Source organism: Mauremys reevesii, linkage group 8, assembly GCF_016161935.1.
Source record: "Mauremys reevesii isolate NIE-2019 linkage group 8, ASM1616193v1, whole genome shotgun sequence".
NCBI lineage: Eukaryota > Metazoa > Chordata > Testudines > Geoemydidae > Mauremys > Mauremys reevesii.
This window is the reverse complement of record NC_052630.1, coordinates 78,419,673-78,429,464: the sequence shown is the minus strand read 5'-3', so window position 1 is coordinate 78,429,464 and position 9,792 is coordinate 78,419,673. Positions and strand designations below refer to the sequence as shown.

At 40.4% G+C, this 9,792-nt stretch overlaps 1 long non-coding RNA gene across 1 annotated transcript in view; it reads left to right on the top strand.

The window, feature by feature from the left end:
* The first annotated feature begins 2,694 nt into the window (after positions 1-2,694).
* Positions 2,695-9,792, top strand: part of LOC120370679 — a 31,953-nt gene continuing 24,855 nt past the window's right edge. Inside the window, exons 1-2 of the long non-coding RNA XR_005583878.1 lie at positions 2,695-2,742; positions 8,163-8,294. This is a non-coding gene — a long non-coding RNA (uncharacterized LOC120370679). The remainder of the gene's footprint in view (positions 2,743-8,162; positions 8,295-9,792) is intronic.

Genomic DNA, 9,792 nt, shown 5'->3' with positions numbered 1-9,792 from the left:
ATATCATACATTGGCATTAGAAATAAATTCTATACTAAAAAAAGAGACTTTCACTATAAAATTACATTTTTAGTTTTGTAGTCCCTCTCAAATAAATTAATGAAACTTTTGCACTGTGAAAGCTCTCAGGCAAAATTAATGGTTTTGTTTTGCAAATTAATTTAGATATTAAAAAATTATATTTTCAACCAAGATCTCAGTTACTCAGATTAAATATTAACCAAAAGCTGTCTTCTGCTTAAATAGAATTTAGCCTTTGAAGTGTTTTTATTAATCTCTTCTGATGTAGGTGCTTGAAATTCTATGAAAGTGCTGCTGCTACCAGTTCTGTGCATCACTTACTGTAATTTATTTTCAGAACATAATTCTATTTATAAATGAAAATCCTATTAAAAGAAGACAAGAAAAATTAGTCCTAGACTTTGCATTGGTAGAGTAGAAACAAAATGAGCGGCCTAACCTGAAGTGACATTTACAAATTACCTGTTAATTTAAACTGGGTTGAAGGATGACAGAGTTTAGTCAGACTGACAGGAAGTACCGAAGGAATGACAGTTGGGCCTGTAGTGGTCATAAAGCACTGTAGCAAGCACATTTATCTGTGTTCTCAGGGAAAAGCTTCCTATGTAGTAAATAATATATTTGTAAAAATATTTACTTCTTGCCAGCCCAGTAAGTGAAGATTTTATGAAGCTGAAAACTCCCCACCCTTTTTTATTTTTTGTGTAAGGAAAAAAATATGTGCTTAAAAATGGCCTCCTGACTTTAGTCATGTGACTGGTTCATAAGCCCCTAAAGCTAAGCCACATGCATTTTTTCTTAATGTTACTGAGACAAAAAGTGACAAGGCTTGTATCCTTTAGTTGCTTCAGGATACAACTCATGCTCCAAGACCAGTTCCTTTGTTCACTAGACATTCTTTGAACAGACATGATTACATGTCAAGGCCATGCAGCGCCAAACATTTATAAACAGAATAATAGCCCCTCTCACTCTATTGCTTACAAATAGTTCTGAGAAGAATGCAAAATAAATGCTAATATTCTTGTCACTTTATTTTTTTCTAGAAATTTTTAGGCAAAATACTGTTTGAAAGAAGGTGCTAAATAAATCTTCTTAAACTTCATGCTTTTTCTGGGGCTTGAATTTTACACCTTATTTAAAACATGTTGCAAATATTTCATTTATAATTTTAAAGTCTTAAAATAATCTAAATACTGTATATTTAATCAGCATCCAGCATAATGCAGTGGACTAATTTTCCAGGATCTAAAATTGTGCCCATAAAAACATTAGGCATAAACAATTGCATTTGTGTTTCAATGACACTCAGGCTCTTAAGTCACTTTTGACACAATGACTTCAGCGCTTTTGAAAATTTTACTCTGCATAGGTAATTTCAGTATGTGACTTAAAAATCTGTCCCCCTCACTTCAACCAGGAAAGGGGTATATTATGCTGACTATCCCTTATGAATGCTAATGGGAGTGCTACGCATGTAAAGAGAGAAATACACACTGTAATTTTCATATCTATTCCCATATACAAGATGGTCTTGTGCCTACTTATTCAAAAATGGATTTAATATTTAACATTTAACTGTATTATGTACACGTAAAGTATAAAAAAATTACATTTTCTTATATTTTATACATTGGTTCACAGGCCAAAGAAAGCATTATGTTGGCTTATTTGTTAGGAATTAATAGATCTGGGGCAATTGTAGACTCCCCACTCATGCCCAATCCATAGTTCCTTATGGCTGTCCGTGGGAAATACCATAACAAATGTACTAGCATGCATTATGCACACTATTTCTTGGATACATCTGAACCTCCCCTCAATGTAACTATCATGTACAAAGATAATGCAGCTGGGTAGCATTAAGAATGTATCCTCCTTTTTTTAGAAATGTATGAGTATGAATCTGCATGCCACCTTGAAAGTGTATTTCTAGGAATGGGACACGTAGACTTGGAAAGTATATCTATGCCCAAGCACAAAGCCCCAGATTTTTAAAGGTATTTAGGCAATGCTACACTCAGCATTGCAACATTGAACTGATTTAGGAGCCTAAGTCTCATTTTCAAAGTGATTTAGGTTTCCAAGTGCCTAAATCCCTTTTGAAAATCAGACTTAGGCATTGCAATGTTGTGTGCAGCAATGCCTCAATACCTTTAAAATATGTGCCAAAGGCAATAAAATTTTCATAATGCATCTCAACAACATTCAGCAGCCACTATGCTTTTAGTATCAGAGGGGTAGCCGTGTTAGTCTGGATCTGCAAAAGCAGCAAATTCACTACTGTGGGTGAATACCGACGAAGTGGGTATTCACCCACGAAAGCTCATGCTCCAATACGTCTGTTAGTCTATAAGGTGCCACAGGACTCTATGCTTTTAGTGCCATTGCCAAAATACTGCTCTTGAAAATGTTGCTAGACACTAAAGCATCTAACACAGCTGGCCCTGTGATGCCAAGTTTACATTTTGCCATTTTGAAGGTGTGTGTGGAAGACTTGCATGTGTGCCCCATCATGTTGCAGTATGTATTTTAAATCTCTGGTTTTTAATCTCAGCAGAAGATATTTGATTTTGTCCTTTTAAAATAATGATTTGACAATAATGTAATTTTACACCTTCAGTACAAAATTCTGAATATCCCATAGGAGGAGGCTTTAATGAAAAGATGGAAACTGAGTCACTACATTCCAATCAATATGTGTATACCCTCAACAACATGGTAAGAAGTTATCATAGGTTCTGAATGGGGATATGACTATTTGTTCACTTAGTGGTTCCACTGTAGTTTTCAGCTGCAAAGAGAAGAGTCAGCTCTTTTCTTTGATACTATTCAGCACAAATGAAAGAGAGAACAAAATGCTCTGTCTTCCTTGGGAGAGTGAGAAAGTGCTCTTTTGTACCCCAGGAAAGTTTTCTTCCATCAGGATTTTGAGGCAGAATTACACGTCTTTGGACAATCAGTTATTTCTACATACATATTAAATGTTCCTTTACTGTAAGAGTGATATCCATGCCCTTATACAGCATATCAAGGACATATGATAATGATAACGATCACTGTTATTTTAACACTGAACAAAGGCCATGATGTCAAGGCCATTTCTTCATTAGACAACAGGACTATTGATTATTAACTAGAGACAGGCCAGAATTGAAATACCTGCTTGTGTCAATAAATTAATAGGCAGATTACCCAACCATCAATTACCTACAAAAGTGTAAGTCAGGTATTTGGGTTCCAAATTAATTACTCAATCATGGTGGTTGAGATGGACCTGTTCATCATTCAGCACTGTTGTTTTGCAGTTAAGGGAAAACGTTTTTGCCACCCCTCAGAACATGCACACAAGAAAGAGGGCAAGTCCAAGGAAATGATCTTTGAAAATCAGAATATTTCTCTGCTGTAGTCTGGACACTAATGGAACTCCAAAAATCATCTTTAGTGACACAACGGCCTGAAACACACTGACCTTTATCACTATATTTGTGTCCCAGAAAAACAGATATATTTTATTCCAGTTGTTTCACAAAGAGAAAGAGGTCAACTAATTCTCCATTCTAAACAACTATGCTTTCCTCTCAACTCTACATAACCATGACCTTGCTGACATCTGGCTGAGAGATCAGATGGCCATGGGTACCACCACTTTCATGGTCTTAAGCTTATTACCCACCATTTATGTTGGTATAACACTTCTATTACTCTATCTTTTAAAGGAGGAGACAGAAATTTGAGGTTCCTTTTATTCCAAGGGGATCTCTCTGGCACAAGAAACAAGTGAAGCCAAAGAGATTATCAGGATTCAGAAAAGATTAGATATTTGTATATATTATGAGAACATCCAGAGTTATGTTAGAAAAGATTTTTTTAAAGGATATATAAATTGTCATGCTTGGGGCCTAAATCAACCTCAAATTGACAGTGATTAAGAACCAACTTTTCCTACGGGCCAACTCTTCCATAAAGCTCTACTATGAGGTTCCTTCCACCTTTCTCTGAAGCATCAGGTAGTGGCCACTTGAACAAACAGGACCACAGGTCTGCTCCCATGCGATTGTTACTATTTTCCTTCAATACTTTTACTGTTTTCAATGGATTGACAACTATGATGACCTCATTAACAGTTTGGTCTGTTAAACAGTGTGTCAGTGACAGAGAACATGGTGTCCTACTACTCAGCAATAATTATAAGAAAACTTACAAGCATACAGGACTTGAAACCTCAATACCAGCTGTGAGGTTCATAGCTCTTTCACCATTTATCCCTTTAAAAAAAAAGATTTATCTTTGCTCCAGACTAGTAATCAATAGCAGTGGGACAGGAAGATGAGGCTTCAGTAAGATGTAGAACTCAAAATAAAATGTGTGACAAATTGCAATGACAAGGTTTTGATGGTAGCTTTTGATGTAGTGAAATTAAATCCCTGACCAGACAATGCAAGAAGTGCTATGCTAATGTGCTAGAGGCACTCTTGTTGAGCTGAGAGAGTGTGTTATAATCAGGAAAGCCCACCAATAGTGGCTCCACACCTGAGCTCCTATACAAAGCTTTTTACTGAAAAATAATACAAACTGAAAGCGGTGTCTGTGTAAGATAAAGAAATATGAATTTAGAATCATGATAGATATTTAACAGTTAGTAAAATATAAGGCAATTGCCCTGCCCAGAGAATATATAACTATGATATGTCCTACAGCCATCTACCATTGCTGCCAACTCTAATTTTAAGACCTGTAATATTTTTTAAAGCTACCCAAGAACTCAGGAACACTGGTAGACACCTCATGAATGTTTTTAAAACCGTATTCAACATGGTTGCTATCTTTCATTTTTCTCAATAGCTTTGAAGCCAGGCTGCTTTCATGGCCACACACTTTTCTATGTGCAGCCCGGGAAGGAGATAGAGAAGGGACTAGAAGCTGGCAGTGAGACTAAGGAAGAGAGAAGATAAATTTGAGGGGAAAGGGCAGGGCAGGAAAAACAGGGACATACTGTCAGACTAGAGGGGTGAGAGGGAGACTGAGGATCAAGGGAAACTAAAGGGACAGGAAGGCAGACTGGTGGCAAGGGGATGTGGGGAGGGAAGGAAAAGGATGGAATAATGTAGAGGGCAAGGAAAAGTAGGGAGAAAACTGTGGAGGGAGTGTTAAAGAGAGGGGATGGAGAGATAAACCGGGATGTGTAGGCCTAATATGGTAAGTGTTACAGCTACAATTGGGCAGAGATTTTTCTGACAAAACAGAGGAAACTTGCTTGGTTCCCTCCAAGCTCACTTGTGGGCTGCTGGGGATCTCAGGCTTGCAGCTGCCTGGGGCAGCCCTGCCATGTAGACTGGGGCACAGAGCTTCAGGTATGAACATTTGCTTAGCTCTGAAACAGGAGTGAGGAAAGGAGAGGGCAGGCCCCAGAAGCATCAGCTTGTATCTGCAGAACTTTCTCTGCTATTCGTGGGTTTGGGTAGAATGTAAATTCACCCTGATTTGGGGTGCGTTAAGTTTCGATCTTCTATTAATGCAGATGTAGCACTTAAGGGATGCCCAAGAGTCAACGTGCTTAACTGTAGCCTTGGGAATGCAGATGTCTTTCACACTGGGTGTTAGGTTAGCTACACATAATTCTTTGTGCCAGGAGTTAGTAATCTGACAAGAACTTTTCATCTATAGACTATCAGTTCAAATCCAGGACAGGTCATTAGTGACTGAATGCCATTAAGGGGCTGTAACAGGGTGGCTTGAACTCTCAGTGTCCAGTACACTAACTTGAGGACTGTAACAGACCCCCAGAGCCACATAGGTCCTGCTAACACGGCTTGCCCCAGAGGCTGGAGAGGCTGAGGCTAAACCAATCCTGATTACAGGATGAGCCCACCTGAGAGGAGCCAGGTGATTCCTCTATAAAGACCATCTGGATGCCAAAAGGGAAGTCAGGGAAAGGATGGTTGGGGAAATGAGACACTGCTTCAGTGATCAGGCTTCAGGAGATTCCTGGGATTAGGGACTAAGACTCCAGCCAGGAAGGGCTGAAAGTAGCCTGCTAAGGCAGGAGAGACTCTGAGCAAGCAGGAGAAAGAATACAAAAGCTCCCCAGGCAGGGAAACCTGGGAGTAGGGAGATAAATGTTTGTTTGTTGGACTTTGAATAAACCCAGACCACAAGGTGTGTGTGGGGGGGGTATTTTGACCACAGAAAAAGTGTGCGACACCTGTGTAAGGGGCCCTGAAAAGAGAGAAACAGAGGCAGGGCACTGCACAGTGACCTCTGGCCATGGAGGGGGGTGGGCAGGGGGTTCTCAGTAAGCAGCCTGTTACAGTCGCCTTTAGGAAATGAGCTGATGATCTCAGTCTAGGCCAGAGAAAGCCACCATTGCAACTGTCACATTTGTTGGCAATCTCAGAAAGCTCATAGACTGAGTGGACATGAAGATTAGCTTGAGGATTTCATCCCATAGGACTGTCAATACAGAACCTTTCAAAAGCACATTCACATTTTTTAAAAGAGAAAACATTCCTTATCTATACCTTGTGATTCCCAGACGGGGCAGATTCACCAAAAGTAAGTTGTCAAAGCCCTACTTCCTGGCTACTCATATCAAACTTTTTAAGTAGGTATATTAGGGAGTGGGGAATTCTGGAATGTACATACACCTGATGGCATGAAAATAGATTACTTATTTATTTTAATAATGTAATTCTGTTTATTTTAGGGAAATAATTACATTTTTCATCCCTGACACCAAAAAGCTGTGCTAACCCAGAGCCTGAGCTGAAAGCCTTTCCATTGCCTCCAGTAGGCTTGGGGTCAGGCCCCTCGTGCATACACACATGCTTTATCTTCAGTACGTGATTCTGAACTGGACATAATGACGCTAAAGCCTAACGCACTTGTGGAAACATAAACAGAACCCAACCAGGGAAGAAGGCCGTTTTAGAACAATGGTGAAAAGCCATAAATAGGCTTAACACCAATATGAACATAAACAGTTCTGAAAAAAAGTCAGATATATAATTATGTCACAGTAGAATTCTTTGTAGTTAAATAAAATATAAGCAGAATATTTTCCAAAAATGGATGCCTAAAAGTCAGGCTAATAGGCCCCTAAATAAGCTAAAAACAGGGCACTTAGTTAATAAGTGCTGATTACCCGTGAGTTCCTAGTGAAGTCAGTTTGGGTTGAAAACCAGCCCACTTATTTATATCTGTAAATATGGACTAAGGAACCTATATTTTAAGCAGCTATTTCTGGACTTCTTGACCTCTGTGACAGATATGGCAATTTTCTTCAGTATCCTATTGAATGAAGTTAAATCTCACTGTATTAAATGTATACATCACTGTGGACCAGGGACTGGATGTAATTCTTTTGGGGTGGGAGGGAAGAGGAACTACAGTCCTCCAGGAACTAAGAGGAATGGGGGGTGATTAGGCAAGTTCATTCAAATTGTAACAGCTCTCGACAGGCACTATCATCTGGACAGACCAGGGGCAGTTCTAGGCATTTTGCCACCCCAAGCACGGCAGGCAGGCTGCCTTCGGCGGCTTGCCTGCGGGAGGGTCCGCTGGTCCCGCGGCTTCGGCGGACCTCCCACAGGCATGCCTGCGGAAGGTCCTTCAAAGCCGCGGGACCAGCAGACCCTCCGCAGGCAAGCCGCCGAAGGCAGCCTGCCTGCCGCCCTTGCGGTGCCGGCAGAGCGTCCCCCGCGGCTTGCCGCCCCAAGCACGTGCTTGGCGTGCTGGGGCCTGGAGCCGCCCCTGGGACAGAACCTATACTGGTTCAAACTGGATTCTCTAGGGACCAGCAAACAAAGAACAGTCTTTTGAATAACCTGATCTTAAACTGACTCAGGGCTTTCATTCTGATGCAGCACGTGGGCAGGACCTTCTGTCCAAGGTGAGGGCCCCTATCTTTAGGGAAAAGTTGGAAGGACTGGCACTGACTGGAGAGGGTGGGGGGAATAAAGTGATCTCTTGTAAGCTTATTAGCCTGTGTGTAGGTTCTTTTATTGTTTTCAATGTTTTCTCTGTAATGCTTCTGCTTAGGAATAAATATGCTTGCTTAGAAAGAACTGTGTGGTAACATAACTGTGCGTAATTACACTGTGTTTAGCCTCTCAGCAGGCCTGCTCTGCTTTTCTCCTCAGGCAGTCTGCCCAAGAGAGGAGACAGTTGCAGAAGCCTAAGAATGGGTTGTCCTTGCTGGACCATGGAGGGAGAATACATGCACAGTTGCCTTGCACTATGACATCTATTTGCCCCTGAAACCAGAAATCAAGGTACAGTATAAGGAACAAAAACACATAAGCTTTGATAGAATGCAAATAAAGATTGAATCCAACAACACAGAAAACTGGAGGAGAGCAGAATCATGGGCAGATTCATGCCTATTTTGCTCATTGGCAAATATCTATTTGTGTGTGCTATGAAAAAGAAAAATCTTTATCCTTATTTCAGTTTGTGAATGAAACCTGGGTTTTTTGACATTCTCTTCTTACTATAGGGGAAGAAAAAATGTAGACTCTTATCTTCTCCCGAACAAAGTAAAAGGATTAGGGTAGAAAAGGTAAAATAATAAGCTGAACATATTTGCATGTTCTCCCTGAGAAGTTGTGCACAATTATTCCCTTAAAAAATAGCTGTCCTTAAAATGAGAGAACACAGCCACATTATGTTTCAACCTGTAGGAACTACCACATTTACCATCTGAAACAAGTCCATATGATCCAAGATGTAACTGTGTTGCATCTAACTGACTTGCTAGGATCTACAGCATTTACAGAAAGAGGCGGGGGAGGTAGGTAATTGATTTCAAGTTGCCTTTAAGCAGCAGCTGAGATTCCCAGAACAGGGGATTCCTCACCTGGCGTGGGGGCATTTGGGGCAAAATAGGGTCAGAGCATGATGTACTTCAGTAGTCCTTTCTGATGGAGCATGCCCTGTAGGGCCATTATCTGTTGGCACAAGTTGGAGCAGCTCTGAGTATTGGAGGGGAGGGATAAAAAAGGTGGTATAAAACCACGTATATCCCCCCCTCTTGCCAAGTATGAGTTGTGCTCTGGTGCACCAAAGCATCCAGACCATGAACCCATCTGCTTTTCTGCCCATAGATCTTTCTCTTTTCATCATTCAGTGTCTATTGAGTTCTAGAAGAATTAGTTCATATACTCTGGCAGAAAACCAGGATAGGAGCTACGAGACATGCCAATTTTACAGCTGAGATTACCGTTTCAGAAGGTTGTGTCAATATAGGCATGAAATAATTTATTTAGGAAGAATTCTCTGGCCAGCCTTCTGAATTTCCTGGTTCCAGTTACTCCAAGGAAAACAGACCAGTAAAAAGGCATTTGGCTTGATAGTGGCTGTAGACTTAAATTTTTCCCTCTTTGATTTCTAAACAGTCAGTTATTGAAGATTTAGCCCTGAAATATGTTCCCAAATGCTGCTACATTTTAGGTCTACTAAAAATATCACTATAAACCAAAGGTAGGCATTTAATATATTTTCCCCAAAGTCCTGTATTTTCAGACAGCAGACATTATTATCAGAGTCCTTGACTGCAGACATGACTCTGTCTCACCTCTGTTCTGCTTAACTCATCCAGGACTATGCAGAAATGTGTCAGGAATTGTACTATAAAAGACTGTGAAATCACTCTCTGGATGGCAAGTGGGGTAGAAATCAAGAGGCACCATGTTGGCACATCTATCACCTTTGCTAGTACTTTCTGGAGCACTGGACAAACTTACCAAGGAAATTTTAAAATCAAGTTTGGAT